This window comes from Delphinus delphis, chromosome 11 (genome assembly GCF_949987515.2).
Source record: "Delphinus delphis chromosome 11, mDelDel1.2, whole genome shotgun sequence".
NCBI classification, from domain to species: domain Eukaryota; kingdom Metazoa; phylum Chordata; class Mammalia; order Artiodactyla; family Delphinidae; genus Delphinus; species Delphinus delphis.
The window spans coordinates 76,103,858-76,120,560 of NC_082693.1; the positions used below are offsets into that span (position 1 = coordinate 76,103,858).

At 44.8% G+C, this 16,703-nt stretch overlaps 1 protein-coding gene across 1 annotated transcript in view; it reads left to right on the plus strand.

The window, feature by feature from the left end:
- Positions 1-16,703, plus strand: part of PLXNC1 (plexin C1) — a 141,803-nt gene that overhangs the window by 37,201 nt on the left and 87,899 nt on the right. The gene's annotated exons all lie outside the window — the stretch shown is intronic.

A 16,703-nucleotide genomic window follows, 5' to 3' on the forward strand; every position in this document is an offset into this window, starting at 1 on the left:
TCTTGTCCCCTCACCCCCGCCCCAAGAGGAGTGGTCTTGTAAAAATCTAAACCGGATCATTTTACTCCCGAGCTTAAAAACCTCCACTGGCCTCCGTCGCAGAATTCAGTCTGACTCCCTTGCTCCCAGGGCCTGAATACAGGGCTTCCCAGAATCGGGTCCTTGGTTATTCTCAGACCTCTCATGCCACCCTCTCCTTCGTTCACTCGACCCCAGCCACACGGGCTTTCTTTCTGACTTAAGAATATGGCAGGCTTTTTCCTGCCTCAGGGACTTTTCACCTGCTGTTTCCTCAGTCTAGAAAATTCTTCCCCAAATGCTTCCACGGCTGGCTCTTTCTTGCTCATCAGGTCCCAGCATACATGTCTCCCTGCAATGACCCAGTCTGAAGTAGCCTCACCTCAGTCACAGTGACGTCACTGTTTATAGGCTTCCTGGCCCCATCACTATTTGAAATGATCTTTCTCTGCCTCTTCCTTTATTAAAATGTAAGTTGCATGGGAATCTCGTCTTGTTCATGACTGTATCCCCAGAATCTAGAATGGTACGTGGTGTATAGTAGGTGCTTAAAAAATATATGTTAAATGAATGGAGTACACTGAGTGATTGGGAATCTCTACCAATGGCAGGCCGAGACGTGTGCATTAAGTATGTTAAAACATTCCGGATTTGTGGACTGATGGCCCTTCCCAGCCACGTCGCATCACTTGGTTTCAAACTGGCTTGGTTCTGACCTGAGATGAAATAAAACTAAGCCTCAGATCCGTGACTCATGTTAAGCTGTTAGTACCATTCAAAATTAGGAATTCTAAAAGAGGTTGTTTTCTTATAACTGTAGAGCATCCCACTGTGTTTATTGTAAGTGTCACAGATTTATTTAGAAAAATAATTTACGTTCTCTGTTGAGAAGGTTGGGCTTTATTTCATACACGTCTAGAAAGTGGATTTGTTGAGGTGGGGGGGGTGCAAGAAAATGATCTTAACTTTCTTTTGATCGGACATTAAGAATAGGCATCCAGTATAAGCAGACAAAAAGCAATTAGATAAACAATGAGCTCTAAAAAGTCTAGTATTTTATTGTTGGAACCGCAAATCCAACCTATGCTGAATTTGTCTGTGTGGGTGGAAAGTGAATTTTTTGCAGGCTGAATATCTTGGGTTTGGAAGCAGCTTCTCAGTTTCTCCCATATTGCAAAGCACAGCACATGTGTTTAGTTATGGATTTCCACAAAACTGGCAATCCGGAACCAATGAGCGGGTGAGGTTCCAAAAGTTCATTTGCAAGTTTGTTTGGCACTCGGAATGCATTTTCCCATAGAAACAATGTCATAAATTAAGGACTGATTCCCAAGTCAGCCCACAAAATTCAGTTTATCTAATTTCAACAAACATTTATTGAATCTCTACCAAGAACCCAAGAACCCAACGTGGGAAGTGAGATAACTAGGTGATACTGAGAGAAATCAGATGCCGTTCTCGGCCTTAAGGAATTCACATGCCAGCGAGGGAGACAGAGACGTCCATGGCCAACGTTCATTCATTCAGTCATACATCCCATCGACAGATATTTACTGAGCGCCTACTGTGTGCTTGGGATACTGTTCTTTCTTGCCCGCATGGAGCTTGCAGTCTAGTGAGAGATAGAGACAGTGTTGGTAGTCAGGTTTCTGCTCCAGTAATACTGTGTTAACAAACAGATTGTTAGTGACTTAGAAGACCAAAAATTTGTTTTTCTTGATCGTGGGTCAGCTTCAGCAGTGACTGCAGGTGGAGGGTTTGATTCAGGTCTCCTTCACATGTCTCTCATCCTGCACATACTCTCCTCAAGGCAGGCAGCAGAAGCACAAGAGCCCAAGCTAAACTCTGCAGCACATTCAGAGCCTCCGCTCATGCCGTGTTTGCTGATATTCCATTGGCAAGCAAGCCACACAGCCAAGCCCAGCATCAGCGGGGTAGCGAAACATACGCTTTCTGCTCTAGTGGCCAAGAGTATGGGTGTGTTATTCCAGTACAGGAGAGATTGCAGAACTGGGAACAATAATCCGGTCTACCCTAAAAAGTTAAGGAGCTACCAATCTACTAATAAGTAAATAGAGAATAATAGGGTTAGCACAGAGGACGTGGAGGATTCCACGGGGACACATAAAAAAAAACAAACAAACATCTAACCACCAAATAGCAAGTGTTGGCGAGGGCGTGGAGAAAAGGGAACCTAGTGCACTGTTGGTGGGAATGGACGTTTGTGCAGCCGCTATGGAGAACACTTTGGAGGTTCCTCAAAAAACTAAAAATAGAACCACCAGGTGATCCAGCAATTTCACTTCTAAGTATTTTTCTGAAGAAGATGAAACACTAGTTCAAAAAGATACATTCATCCCTATGTTCACTGCAGCAGTATTCACAATAGACAAGATATGGAAGCAGCCTCAGTGTCCGTCGATAGACGAATGGATAAAGAAGATGTGGTGTATATATGCACAGTGGAATACTACTCAGCCGTTAAAAAAATGAAACCTTGCCATTTGCAGCAACATGCATGGACCTAGAGGGCATTATGCTAAGTGAAATAAGTCAAAGAAAGACAAATATTGTATGATTTCACTTATATGTGGAATCTAAAAAACAAAACAGATGAACAAAAATAACAAAACAGAAACAGAGTCGTAGGTACAGAAACAGGTGGTGGCCCAGGAGGAAGGGGTTAGGGGGATGAGTGAACTTGGTGAGGGAGATTAAGAGGTACAAACTTCCAGTACAAAAAAATTAGTCATGGGAATGAAATGTACAGCATGGAGAATATAGTCAATAATATGGTAATAACTTTGTATGGCAATGGATGGTAACTAGACTTGTCGTGGTGATTATTTTGTAATGTATAGAAATAACCAAATGGGCCTGGAGCTAACATAGTGTTATAGGTCAGTTATACTTCAGTTACAAAGACAACAACAGGTACAGTGAAAATGAATCAATCAAAGAAAAGTAACCTAAACTTAAGGTCAGAGAAGGCTTCCTGGAGGAAGGGATGTCTAAGCTGAGCCTGAAGTGTGAGCAGATATCATCCAGGTAAAGAGGAAGCGGGGGAAGCTGAGGGAACAGACGGTGCCAAGGCTGGAAGCTGGGGGAGCGCCTGGCCTAATGGACAGTAGGGGAAGCGTGCGGTCTAGAGAGCGTTGGTTAATGAGGGCGGCCTGGTAGGCAGGGGCAGGGGAGGAGGGGTCTTAAAACCCACGTTAAAGCATTTGAATTTCGTTGGAAAGACTTTGGGAAGCCATCCCAGGGTTTCAGTCAGAAGACAGACTAGATCATTTGTGTGTTTCAGAACAAGCATTCTGGTGCAAGGTAGACTACAGATGACACCGCTGGAAGCCAGCAGGTCCCTTAGAAGGTGGTTGTAAACCAGGAAGAGATTGGGGTATGGATAGTGGGTATGGAAAGAAGTAGGTGGACTTAAGAGCTATTTGGAAGATAGAATTGACAGGACTTAGGGATTAATTGGATCCCCCCTTGAGTCTGACACACTAAAAATAGGGCCATAAAATGAAAAATACAATATCAAAGTGGCCACCGTTTTTCTGGAAGATGTATTCTTTCTCCCTCGATCTGAGTCCTCACAAAGAAAGTAAAGAAATGATACCAAACATACACTGGATTCCTACTGTGTTCCAGGCCTTGTACGAGGCACTAGGTTGGAGCCCAAAGCATGGGTACCCAAGTCAGATGGAGAAGGACTCCCAAGAGATGTGGAGCTGAGTCTCATAGGTGCAGGGGCTTTGCTGTTGAGATGATAGGGCAAAGAGTGTGGGTATCTGCCTTGTGTACCAGAGGGACAGAGGTGTCACTGACCGAGCCGGAATGTCGGAGAACTAGCCAGCTTGGGGTGCCCAGTGATGCAGGGGGATGACTTCCACACTGGCAGCAGGAAGAACGCAGACCTGGAGCCAGTGTGTGGTGTCGAATCCAGGCTTCTTTGTGACCTGCAATTTCTTATCTTCCCTGTGCCAGATCTCCTCTTCTGTAAAGCAGGGCTAGTAACGGTGCCTCCCTTGCAGGGTTGCTGAGAGAATTAAACCGGATGATGTGCATAAAGTCCTAGGCACAGTGCCTGTTCATAGCAAGCACTCAAGTCATGTTAGCTACTACTATGGCGGAAGCCCAGAGGAAGGAGCCGTTGGTTGTAACCTAGGTTGGGAAAGGCTTCAGAGAGGAGGTGGCATTAAAATTGGGTCCTGGGGAAGAGGAAAAAAATGGGTCTTGAGGCCTGAGTAGACGTTCCCTGAGGGAAGGAGCGGGTGAGAGGTAGTTCAGGGAGCGGAGCCAGCACAATAAAGAGATCATTTTATTCTATTGTTTTGGCCATGCGACCTGTGGGATCTTAGCTCTCCGACCAGGGATCGAACCCGCACCCCCTGTAGTGGAAGCACAGAGTCTTAACCACTGGACCACCAGGGAAGTCACTACTATAAGAGATCTTTTAGGGGATGGCAAATTGAATCATGTTACCCCAGCGCTGGCTTTGGAAGCAAGGAAGTAGATGGGAGGGACCACGATGGGAAGGGCTCTGAGTTTGGACTCTGTTAGTTGGTGCTGGGAACTTATTAAAGGGTTTTCAACAGAGGACTGGCACGATAATATTTGTGTTTTTAAAAGATGATCCTGATGGCATTGTATATAGAACATGAAGTGCGTTAACCCAAGCATTAATTGTACCACACTTGCCACTCCTACCCCCTCTAGGGTCACTGTCTTCTAGTATATTTTATAAAGAGTGAGTTGATCTCACTTCTCTTCCTGAGTCATCTACTTAGCGGCTGTTTCTCCAAATTTCACATACCTCTCCACTTCTCCCACCACCACCATGGGCTCCACTTGCGGTCCCAATCACGTAATGGAACCAGGGCTGGGTCCTCTTCAGAAAATGGGCCACATAGGAGAGGCCACACTCATCTTTATTGTCCATCCCAGAATGCCCCACCCTGCCCAGGATGTGTTCAGGGCGGGGACAAAGCCCCCAGGTGTGTGAATTATAAGGTATCTGTGCGCTTCCCTCACTTGTTTGTATAAATTTAACATTTACTCATATCCTTCTGCATGCTTCCACGTTTACAGTTAGAAGACTTCCAAGCAGCCCCTGGTAGCAGTTTTTAGGTTTTCATCTGCTGGCTGGCTGTTCAACACGTGACCCTGTGAACGAGGTCATTTCTCAACCTGGTCTGACAACAGACTTTCTGAAAGCGTTGGGGTAGCAGAAGGGGATTTGAACACTGGAGAGAAAAACTAAAATCTGCCTGCTAAACATATTCATCCTCAATACCCCAGAGTAATAAGCAAAAAGAATTCAATGATTTGCTTATGGACAAACCCAGTTCCTTGCATTGCTCTCCTGTCTTGAGGTCTGTCTTCCCTCTCTCTCCCAAGAGACATTCCTTCCTCAAGCCTCCCCAGGGCCAATCAACCACCCTAAGGCCTATGAGCTGCTATTGCCTGAAAACTTGACCAAGACAACGCCTGGTGCATGGTAACCCATCGCCACATTCTTCTGAAACCTGAGTTACTCTGGTTCAGTCTGCCATCGTGAGACGCGGGCATTATGTAGCAGAGAAGGCCCCTGAGGGCTTTTCAGTAGAGGAATCCATCAGAATGTGGCCACTTATCCTTCAGAAAGCTATTACAGGGCCCCTTCTCCAGGAAGCCTGCCTTGAGTCCAGGCCCAGCCAGGAGGCAGGGTCACCATGCATGGAGGAGAATATGCTTATCACACATCAGATGCTGTGCCCTGAATGTTCCATGCATGTTCCGTTTAGTCCTCCTGGTACCTTGTGAAGAAAGTACTATTGCAATTCCCACTTTTGAGAAGAGAAAACAGCCTTAGGTTTCTATATTCATTTCCTACTGCTGCGGTAGCAAATCACCACAACCTTGCTGGCCTAAAACAACATACATTTATTACCTTGCAGTTCTGGAGGTCAGAAGTCCGCGGTGGGTTTCACCTTGGGCTAAAACCAAGGTGTAGAAAGGTCTTCATTCCTTCTGGAGGCTGTTAGGGAGAATCCGTTTCCTTGTCTTTTCTAGTATCTGGAGGCAGCCTATGTTCCTTGGCTTGTGGCCTCTTCTTGCATCTTCAAAGCCAGCAGTCTAGCCTCTTCAGATCTTTCTGGCTCTGAATTCTGTTTCCGTCATCACGTCTCTTTTGCTGACTCTGACCCTCCTGCCTCCTCTCATGCAGCCTCTTGTGATTACTTTGAGCCCACTCGGATAATCCAAGATAATCTCCCCATTTTGAGATCCTTAATCACATCTTTGAAGTCCTTTTTGCCATGTAAGGTAACAAGTCCCAGAGATTAGGACATAGACATCGTTGGGGGCCATTAATCTGCTTACTACAGGTTGTGTAAGTAGTGGAACCAGATTTCAAATCTAGGCTCAGCTCTAACTCCCAAGCCAGTACCTTTCCCTACCACTATAGTGAAAGGGAGGAGAAACAAAGGAGACATTATCCCTCATGGTGGTGGGAGGAGAGGGCAGAGCCTGGTCCAAATGGACCCACCATGGATGACTGGTTTAAATATGGAACTCCGGGCCAACCTGAGTTATAGAAACCCTTCCAGCTTGAAAGTTTAAGCATCCGTGCATTCACTTAACAGATCTTTACTGAGTACCTAGTGTGTGTCAGACACTGTTCTAAGCACCAGGATTCTCTAGCAGTGAACAGCTCAGCCCCAAATCTTTGCCCTCATGGAGGTCCTTCTAGTGAGCCGTGTTAGTTTCCTAGAGCTGCCATAGCAAGTGGTCACCAACTCAGTGGTTTCAAACAATGCAGATTTATTCTCTCACAGTTCTGGAGGCTGGAAATCCAAAATCAAGCTGTTAGCAGGGCCACTTTCCCTCTGAAGGCTCGAGGGCTGAAACCTTCCTCTCCTCTTCCAGCTCCTGGTGGCTCCTGGTGTTTCTTGCCTCTGGCAGCATATCTCCAACCTCTGCCTCCATCTTTATGTGGCCTTAAATGTCCTTCTCCTCTCTCTTGGCAGAACACTAGTCATTGAACACCTTAAATCCAGGACGATTTCATCTTGAGATCCTTAACTCGTTACATCTGCGAAGGCCCTGTTTCCAAATAAGGTCACATTCTGAGGTTCCGGGTGGATGTGAATTGTGGGGACCACATTATTCGACCCACTACGTGAGGGGGGATGGACAGTGTGAAAATAAAGAAGAAAATAGCATGTCAGATGCAATCACTGTTAGGAAGAAAAATAAAGCAAGGAGAGGGTAGGGCATGCTGACTGGAGGCAGGGGAGGTTAGTTTCAACCGGAGGATCCTGGAAAGCCTCACGGAGAAGGGGACAGCTGAGCAAAGACCCAAAGGAGCACACTCCACTTTGGGGATGGCCCCCTTCGTAGGCTATGACCTCATCTAGCCGAGTGGCTGGGAAGACAGTTTGAGGTGAAAGGTGGTTCTAATTCTGCATCTGTCCCTCCTTTCCTTCTAATCCGGGATGTGTCCTCGTGCCTGAAGTCTGTGCAGTGACACTCCTTTATGGTCCAGTGCAGCTCTAATGGCAGCGTTCATCATAATAATGGGGTTTTGGGGTGGCCCCACCTCCTTGTGTGAGGACCCCATTGTGCCAGCTAATTGTGTAGAAGCAAGTAGGACAGCTGTCTGTGGGGTGGAAGCAGTGGGGAGCAGAGAGGAATATGTTATTCGGGCCTGGGGGCATCACTGAATTACCCTGGCAGAGGCCAAACCCGGGCATCTGGGTTACCGAAGATGCTGAAAGGGATTTGGGGGCCTTCTCACGCTGGGAGGGGCGGGTCTTGGGTGGACATGAATCCCCTGGGTTCTTCATCATCTTTGTCAGCTGTTAGAAGAGCTGGGAGTATTTCAAAGCAGAAGGTGAAGAGGGGTTGAAACTATGAAGGCGCCCAGCTCTTTGCGCCTGGACAGCTGACAGTGGCTGGCACAGGGAGAACGCTTACCGTACTCAGAAGCCAGTTTTGTTTTTGGTCCAACCTCAGCCTCCAAACTACTTATCTTCGCATCTCTTTAATTGATGTAGCCTGACTCAAGCAGGTACTGTTAGGAACACCCCTTTTAGTAAATATATGTTTTAATGGAATAGATTTTTTGTTTTGAAATGACCTTATCTCAGGCAGCAAGCAATTTTGTAAGTATGTATCGATTGGCTTTTAAAAATTCTTCAAATGTTTTCACTTGTCTTGGTGACCTAGTACTTGTCCTGTTCCCAGCAACTCCTCCACATTCAAACAGATGTTCATATCTTCATTGGAAGCCTTCCTGCCAGTCTTTTGTGTTTTTGCTCTTGTGATGTTTTGTAACATTTGGGCACTTGTATCCCGCTCTATGGAGAATGGACCATTTCTGAAATGCCCCATGTGGGATTCAGTATTGCTCTCTGGAAGATGGGGTTGTTACCGCTGCCAGCTGTTTACTGGTGGGGAAACTGAGGTCCTAAGAGGCTAAGGAATGTGTTCACTGTTACAGAACAAATGTGTGGGAGAGCAGTTTGGAACCCAGATCTTCCTGACTCAAGAGACATCATTTTCCCATCTTTATTTCCTTGCTACCTGTTTTTTACGAATGCCTCCCTTAAATTCTTCAGTTCAGGGTTTGCGTTTGGAAATTAAATCACCAATTTTTAGTGCACTCATCACCCACCAAAGAACCACATGGGGTGAAGGCCACAGCTCCCTTTTGTGTGAGTGTTTCAGTCTGCAGATGTGTTTTACGTATGCTAAATAGCTCCAAGTTTCAAGACAAAGGTTGGTTTTCCACCACGCCAGTTAACTGGCCAGCCCAGTGAACAAAAATCAATGAAACAACTTAATGCTGGTATCATGGAGACATAGACAAGAATTTAGTGACTTGAAAATTTAATTCTTAATCCAATTTAGCTAACGCTTGTTGAATACCAGGCCAGATACTAGGCCCTGGGGAAACAAAAATGAATGAGTCTCTGCCTTGGAGAAGCTCACAGGTTAGTGTGCGAAGCAGGCACTGACCAAATAATTTCAATATGCCGTGGAAAGTGCTCTCATAGCTGGTGCTCAAGGCATAGGGTGACCCCAAGAACCCTTGGGAGGAGGAGGGTTGTGATTAAGAAACTTCCAAGGGGCTTCCCTGGTGGCGCAGTGGTTAAGAATCCGCCTGCCAATGCAGGGTACATGGGTTTGAGCCCTGGTCCGGGAAGATCCCACATGCCACAGAGCAAATAAGCCCGGGCACCACAACTACTGAGCCTGCAAGCCACAACTACTGAACCCACGAGCCACAACTACTGAGCCCGCGAGCCACAACTCCTGAAGCCTGCACACGTAGCCCATGCTCTGTGACAAGAGAAGCCACTGCAATGAGGAGACTGCACACTGCAAAGAAGAGTAGCCCCCGCTCGCCTCAACTAGAGAAAGCCTGTGTGCAGCAACAAAGACCCAACACAGCCAAAAATAAATAAAAATAAAATAAATAAATTTATTTTTTAAAAAAAGAAACTTCCAAGAAGCCGTGAGCTGTGTCTGCCTCCTTACATGGAAAAGGCAGGCTGATTGTTGACCTGGTGTACGTGAGCAACGCAGAAGGCAGTCTGGTTACCCCCATTGCCCAGATCCCTCTTGCATCTCTATGATTTTGTGTGTGTGTTTGGCTTATGTCATCCAAACCTTTTACCTAAATTCTGTTTCACTTGCCTGTGTAATAAATATAATAACAACGATTATACTAATATTTACTGAGGCATTATTGGAAGCCTCAGTTAAACAGATGTACGTTTTTGAAACAGCTCCGTGAGATAGAAACAATTATTATCTGCGTTTCTACAGTTGGAAAGCCAGAGACACAAGTGTGAGGGCATGTGATTTGCCCAAGGTCACTGGCTTGTAACTGGCAGACCCACTCTACTCTCCCCTTCCTTCACTGAAGTCTAGCCAGTCTGGTCTTTAATCAGTTCCTTGCAGAGACCAAGCTTTCAGTGAACTCAGGGTCTTGGCACACGCTGTTCCTTCTGCCTGGAATGCTGTTCCCACTACTCTTGATGTGGCTGGATTGTTTTCATCCTTGAAATCTGAGCTGAAATGCCATCTTTCTTGACCAGCCTATCTGAAGTAGTTCCTTCCTGCTATATTTTTGATTTCTGCAGAAGACTTACCTCAGTTTGAAACTATTTAAATTATTGTCTGCTTGTTTGGTTTTTGTCTGTGTGCCTCAACAGAATATAAGCTCATTAAGAGGGGAGCTTTAACTGGCTTAGGCATTCATGTGTCCCCAGTGCCCAGTGTTTGATGTCTTGTGGGCACTCAGACAATATTTGTAGAAGGAATACTAGATATGGCACTAGGCCCTGGGGGTGCCAAGGTGAATAAGGTTAGCCTTTTCCTTGGGGATCTTATAGTCTGGTCAGAGAGACAGGCAATTAGCAACCAATGCATTGTGCTTTGTAACATTTGTAAGGTGCCCATGGGGACACAGAGGAGGGCACGACTGCTTTGCCTGGAGGCTGGGTAGATGTGGAGGAGGTGACATCGAACTAGGAACACCATTTCACCAGTATTGCAGGCCCTGGGGCATTCTGCACATGCCAGGAAGAGCTGGGCAGTTTTCACTGCATGTGTTTATTAAGTAACTGCTCTCTGTGAGGCATCACGTACTAGATATTAGCGACCGATGTATTTAGGAGCTTGTAGGCTAAATAGAAAGACAGACTTATCAACCCATGATTGCCTGGGGATGAGTTTGGAGAGGAAAGCAGGAGCTCGATCATGGTATTGGATACTGAGATGAGCGTGGAAATGTGTGTTCTAGGCCACCGGTCATGAAAGTGATGTAGGTAGAGGCGTTTGGTGTAAGTGAAAGGGTGCCACTGCGGGTTCCTAAGTAGGAAGTGGTGTGATCAGTTCTGTCCTTGAGAATACCTAGATGTTGTTGTGGAGGCTGACTGTAGGCAGGGAGGAGGGAGGCCCATCAGATGGCTGCTGCAGGAGCCTAGGTGAGAAGTGATGGGTGAGGCGGACTGCAGGAGATAGTATAGAGAAATGCTTGGAATTAATAGGTCACAATCAACTGGTATGAGAGATGAGAAAAAAAGAGTAAAAAAAGGCCCAAAGTTTTCTAATTTGATCTTCCGTTTGGATTATTACTCATTAACTGAGATCAGGCAGTGTTTCCCAACGTGCATGGCTAGAACTTCTAATCCCTCAACAAAAACGTTGGAAGATGGTGCATCATCCGTTTCTGTCTTGGAAAGTTACAAAGCGCACAGGCATATTCAAGGCTCTGAGAAGTCCTGCAATAGAGAAGACCATAAATTTTATTTAGTGTTTCCCAAATTTCTTGACCCTCCTTTAACACTAACACCTAAAACAACCCGAAGAACACACTTTGAGAAATGCTGAGAAGTGGAATAAAACCTATATTTTCCCGTAAGGCCCAAGCTCTGGGAGGACATATTTACTTTTATCTTGGCATTTATGACATTGCTGTGCCGGAAACCTTTGAAAATTTTGAGGCATTGGCACAGTAGTAAGAGTATGGATACCAGTGCCAGACTGCTGAGATTCATAGCATGCTAACCTCTCCGTGCCTCAGTTTCCTCATCTTTGAAATGGAGCCAATAACAATAATACCTACTCCCTGAGGTGGTTGTAGGATCAACGAGTTAAGTCCCGGAAAGTCTAGAAACAGTGCCTGGCCCCTGGGGAGGGCTCAGTGAGTGAGAGCCCTTATGAGGGGCATTACAGGGTAGGAGATGAGACCATGGACTCGGAAGCTGCACTGCCTGGTTTGGTATCTCAGCCGCTCTGCTTCCTAACTCTGTGACCTTGGGAGAACAATATGGAGGCTTCCGTGCCTCAGTTTCCCCCAGCTGTAAAGCAGGGAAATTTGTTGTACCTACTTCATAGCTTTGTGAAGAATAAGTGGATCGAATCATGTGAAAGAACGTCTCTTGGCAGGTGAGGTGTTTTCACTTAAAAAAAACAAATCTTCTAAATTGTCTCTGTTATTAGCATCATTTTCTTATGTAGACTGGATCTTCATCACTGGAGCTGAAATTCAGTTTTTCAGCTTTCCCGGCAAGTTATTTTGGTCTCATATTTTGGCATCCCCCTTGGCTGACTCTGGAGGCCTGCAATTCAGAGTTTAGTTTTTCACAGTGACTTCCAATTCTCTTCTTTTCAGTCGAGATTGGTTTCTCCATCTTGTGGACTGACAGCATTAATGAAAGCCCCCTGATTCTGGGGACCACGGGGCCCTTCCTCTGGACTCCGTGCCTTTCTGAAAAATGCAGACAGCTGTTTCAAATCACTTAGCAGAAGACCTTTGCTCTTGTGGCAAAAATCTACCCACAGGATGGACACAGTCTCCTGTTTCCTGAGAGAGAGGCTGGATTGTTTCCTTGTTAAAAGTTTTCTGATATTGTATCGGTAGAGAATCTTTGGAACAGGTCACACCACTGCTCCCATTCAAGCCAATTACCAGATATTTAGTTATCAGTTTACTTCAGGGATTGTCTGCTCTTGGTGAACAATTAGATTAGAAGATGCTGATGAAATTCGAGTGGCAGGAAGTAGAAGTTACATTTCTGAGTTCAGAGTTTCTATTTCAAGTTTGAGTAAGTGCTAACTTCTTACCGAGAGATTTTAGCCTAATAGAGTCAGATTCTCAAGGTCCCCCAGCCCATCCCATGGGCATTTCACCTGCCTGGAAACTTCAGCTCATTTCCAGAGGTGGGTCTCCCTGTTCTTTATGTTGGCATGAAAACAATAATTTAAGCCATCCCCATTAAAAAAAATAGAAATACTGTATAAATACAATACTGTAACAATAAATTTACAAGTCGATCCAGCTGGGCACTGTTCCCAGACTACCAGCTGAGTAGAAACACAAATAAGTAAAGAAGAAAAACTGCTATACGATGCAAATGGCTTCAATCTCATTGTTTTCTGCTACTCTTATACTGCAGATAGATAGAACTGAAGTTACATTACAGATAAACAGGTTTTGTGGGCTAACCTGGAGACCTAATCACTGTTTATAACATTATTTCTGTGGGGAGAAAAGTGTATTCCATATTACAAACAGATGGTTTGCAAGCAAATTTCTGGAACACAATAGATTTGTGAGTTGGGGCCTCCTGGAATTTTAACCTCTAGTTGGATGTTTTGTATTCAGGGCTAGTGATGTGTGAAAATTCAAGGCCTCTCAGGTTCCCCCCCACCCCGCCCCTGTTTTCCTCCCGAATCCTTGCTTCCCCTCTTCGTCCTGGATGCGCTGTCTCACCTTCTCTATTCATCTGTTCCTGGGGTCCTCATCTCTGTCGCCTCATCCTGGCACAGCCCCCTCTCCAACCACTGTTGGGGCCCCAGGAAGCCAGGAGGAACTCTACATGTCATGGTGTTTGTGCACCTTATTAAATGGCAGTTAGGGCTCACAGGAGGCCCTGCAGCCGAGGGGCCAAGCGTGGGGCTCTGAAACAAGACTTCAGCCACTTGGGGCTGTGCACCCTTGGCACGTTATTGCACCTCTCTGAGCCTCCGTTTCACCCCTGTAGAATGAGGTGGTTGTGAGGACTAATGGGGGAAGACTAACTGTAAACACTCAGAACAGTGCCAGGCATGGGGCAGTGTTCCTTCCAGGCAGGTACATGGTGGAGTAGTTACTCAGGGACATCAGGGTTTAGACAGATTTCCACAAACTCAGGAAGCAAACCCATTGTATGCAAATGCTTTCTGAATTCCAAACAGCAAACTTAGAAACAAGTGTCTGGAATCTCCCTGTTCATGAGTCGGGCCGGGGTAGGTTTTGAATGAACGTTACGAGTTAGGGGTCTGGGAGGGTTGGTCCACGTACTCGAATAGTGTGAGTGACAATCTCAAACTCTTATTATTTTGAATAGATTAAGCTCTACAGCAGATTTTATGAACAAGCCTGTTAAATAGTTTCATTCACTAAATTGCATCCACGGTTCTTTAACCTAGCAAAGGTTTTTTTAAATTAACTTTTGGGTTTGGGGATTTTTTTTTTTCTTCAGGCAGTTTTTTTCTTTGCATTTGAGCTGGCTGTTTCCTAATTTGCAAGTAGGCTAGTGTCTGCACATTGGCCTTATTTTGTAGGCAAGAGAGCTAGCTGGAAATAAGGACTAGAAAAATAAAGTACTGGTTGGGAGGCGTAGGACTTTTGGAGAGATCCTCCGTAGAGAGTGGGGCAATAGCATAAGATAAGAAAAGCAAACATATCTCTGCCATTTTTTTCCAGAATGCGCTCATTCTAATTTGAATCCCATTTTCCTCCTATCTGTGGCCTGAAGAAATTGTAATGAAGCCAGTTAAGAAATCAGCCTATTTGAGACGGCTTCATTGAGGATCCGCCTCACCGAGAGCCGAGTCTGACAATGAGATTTTAATTGTATTTGGGCAAAGGCTTAAGTGTCTATGCACTTGACCCTTGCTTTCGTGGATGTATAGGAATAAGAGTGATGGCTTTCAAAAGGGACCATTTCAAAGTAACTGGTTTTGTTTACTAAAACGTGGGAGCTGTAAGATCTGTTCCCCCTCCTGAAGAAATCTGTGTGGGTAACGTGCTGTCGTGAAGATTTTATAATCTGCCGTACTGGAGAAGTAATAAGATATTGTTGTTGGTTGACCATCTGGTTATTCATTCTTGGTGTCACAGTTTGCTTTTTTATTTTTATTTTTCAGCTGGTGAGAAGCAAGGAATGAGAGTTTAGAAATCTCAGAGGTGTTTTATAAACCAGGAATTTATGTTTAGTTGCTTAACATGGTTAAATTTTGTTTTCACCTTATACAAAATAGGAATTGAAAGGTCCATGTATATATTTTTTTTCTTCTTTTTTTTCCCCCCAAAAAGACAAACTGAAAACCTCAACTTCTAATCTGTTGCCTCTCTGGCCCCAGATTCAAACTTTTAGCTTACATTAAAGATAGTCTCTTGACTGCAAGTATAAGTCAGACATAAATCATAAGGAAACTCTAGAAAGAAAAATCACCTACAGAAAGGACCTGTAGAGATTTCATGTTTCATCCATTCATTCAAAAATATTTATTGAAACCCTAGTATTTGCATACCATGCTGCCAGACACTGAAGGATTTATAGAAGAAATATTAAAGACACTTTCCTTTCCTTTGAGGATCTTACAGCTTACTTGGGGGGAAATGACACAGACATATGAAACAGTTAAGTTGTAATTCAAGGCAGCATATGATTAAATACCCAAATGTGTGGTGCTGACAAGAGATGCCATAGGAGGTCAGAAAAGGGACTGATAATTCAGTGGCACTACCGTTTTCTGCCTACAAATTGGCAAATTGTAGCACTATTTGTATGAAATATTTTACACTTGTTTTTTTGGCAGCCTTAGGCCTTGACTCCCAGGCAGTATTAAGAGCCTACAAAAATATTTGTACGCCAGTCACTCTAGAACTGACTTTTTTCTCTTTTTTTTTTGCCTCTTTTTAGGCAGAGGAAGTGCCTTATACAAACCAGAATGCCTCTGAGAGGCAGGTAGTTTTTGACAGTCATCATCACTTCCAAATACAAAATAGGAAACCAACCTCATCATTCCGTGTTTCTATCCAGCCGTACGTGTACCTCCATCGCAAACTCTCCCTGATGTTGAAAAGGAGGTTTAATTTGAACTTAATGTCTGTGATGGACGAAGTAGTCATCAAGGGTCAGGTGAATTTATGGCTTTGGAGAATTGCTGATGAAAGTCCCCGCGGTCATGAGAAGGAGAAGGAGATGACACAGGTGGAGGAGAGTTTGGGCACAGATGTGCTCCCTGAAAGCAGGGCTCCCCAGGATGGTAGAATATGATGACATGCTGAAAGTATTGCACTTGGGGGTGATGGTTAATGAAACTCGCTGGCTTCCTGTTCTATTTTTGTCATATTCAAATTAGCTCAGCGCTCAAAGATGAAGCCATGGGGCCTAAATTCTTAAGAATTAAAAAAAAGAGAGAGAAGAGGAAGAAGAAGAAATAAAATGCTTGTGAAGTCAAATGCACTGTTGGGGACCACACCTCACTCCACTCACATCCTTTCAGGGACTCCCCAGAGCTGAATGTGGTTATTATTTAGTTGCTTTTCAATCTCACATGATTCATGAATTTTCGGTTTTTTTAAAAACTTACTGTCACTAGTTCTCCTCCACCCCTTCGTTTTAACCTTGGGCCTCGAGGAGGCAGAGGTAACAGATGTTTTGTTCTTTTCCTTGATACCGTTCAGGGGATGTCTGTGGAGCCCAACACCATTCGGAAATCACAGGGCCCTTGGTGTTCATTCTTCTTGTTAAGTTGGCGGCCCTGCTGGTGAGGCAAGAGTTTCCAAGTTCGCGTGACCTAGAGTGACAGAGACAGGCGTCAAGCAAAGCGGTGATCTCACCTTTCAGCTTATGATGGTGTTTATCAAAGTAGTTGGCCCTGAAAAAAAAAAAAAAAAAGTAGTTGGCCCTGACCCCAGCCTAACATTTATTTGGGGGCATCCTCTGAGCTGGCCGACTTGGCAAAGCGGCCCTGGCAAATGTTTTACCCAGTATCTTTTGATATAATTTGACATCTGTCGAAATAAATGTTATGTAGCAGATGGTTCTGGAATGTCTTATCAAATTCTTGGGAAGACTCTGCCCTTGCAATATGTTTATTTGATTATCATACTGCAAAGCACAAAATGGTCGCTT